The sequence below is a fragment of the Frankliniella occidentalis genome, unplaced genomic scaffold, assembly GCF_000697945.3.
Source record: "Frankliniella occidentalis isolate FOCC.00 unplaced genomic scaffold, Focc_3.1 Scaffold49, whole genome shotgun sequence".
In the NCBI taxonomy this organism is placed as follows: Eukaryota; Metazoa; Arthropoda; class Insecta; order Thysanoptera; family Thripidae; genus Frankliniella; species Frankliniella occidentalis.
In genome coordinates this window covers 1,581,406-1,582,474 of record NW_026267179.1, presented here as the reverse complement: position 1 = coordinate 1,582,474, position 1,069 = coordinate 1,581,406, and the positions used below count along the sequence as shown (strand labels likewise).

The 1,069-nt window shown below is 55.7% G+C and overlaps 2 protein-coding genes across 3 annotated transcripts in view; one reads left to right on the top strand and one right to left on the bottom strand.

Moving 5' to 3' along the window:
* LOC127749356 (uncharacterized) overlaps positions 1-1,069 on the top strand; it is a 50,841-nt gene that overhangs the window by 867 nt on the left and 48,905 nt on the right. The window lies entirely within an intron of this gene.
* The window catches only part of LOC127749357 (uncharacterized), a 68,125-nt gene that overhangs the window by 34,963 nt on the left and 32,093 nt on the right, over positions 1-1,069 (bottom strand). The gene's annotated exons all lie outside the window — the stretch shown is intronic.

Sequence of the window (1,069 nt, the reverse complement as noted above, 5' to 3'; positions counted from 1 at the left end):
GAGGGGAGGGGCGGGGGGAGGGTCAGTGAGTCCGACCGGCGACGGAGGTGCGGCCAGATCGCTAGTTGGGGTTGGGGCATGAGCGCGCCTGAGATAACACCTATGGTGCTGCAGAACTGCATGATGCGGTGTGGCCGAGAGAGAGAGAGAGAGAGAGACGAAGCGTCGCTACTGAGATCGATTAGGCGCACGGCTCGAGGCAGCAGTGGGAGGGGTGCTTGCTTGTAGGTGGGCGCGGTATAGAATGGTATGCGTGACGACCTGCTCAACCGCACGGTCGACCAGTCTATCGCTCTGCTCTATGGTGGTTCGCCAGTACCAGTTGTTTGTTTAGAATCTATGAACAAATTGCGGTAACATAAAATGCAGTTTGCTGAAGTTTAAGTTATCTGCTCATAAACCTGCAAAGCGTAAATGTTCTGTTAAGACTGTAAACAATGGCTCTGAAAACATTGCATATGTTGCGTAACACAGGAAAAACAAAGTTGCTAACTCACACCCATCACACCCTTAAACGTGGCTAGGGGTTTGCAGTGCATTAACGCAGGCATTAACACTCCCACCTTGGCCACGCTGATGGAAACCGATGGTGATAAAATTGATAAAGCAAGCGCTGCACCTTTTTACGTGTCTGTAAATGGTGCCATTGGACTAAAATATTCCTCAGCACCCCTGCAAGCGACGTCGCGTCGTCATCTAAGTAGGAGTAGAAGCAATGAGCAGCAGCAACTCCTTGGTTCGTGGTAAACCTCCGAGTGAGAAGTAATGCTACCGCGCACATAGTCGCGGAGTCCTACGCAGCAGTTCAAACACCCTGCGCACACATATGGCATAAGCAGCTGCTAACGCCCGCACACACAAATCTCGGCAGCACAGCCACACGCACACACGCACACACTCACACATGCTGTGCTGTACCGAGGCGGGTACGGCCCTCATCAGGCCGACACAGCCTCGGGGCGAGCCCCTTGGAACCTGTTGCGGCCGCCAAACCAGCAGCACCCGGCCCGCCGCGCCCCGCCGCGCCCCGCCGCGCCAGGACCTCCGCCGGACCCCAGGGGAAAGGGGG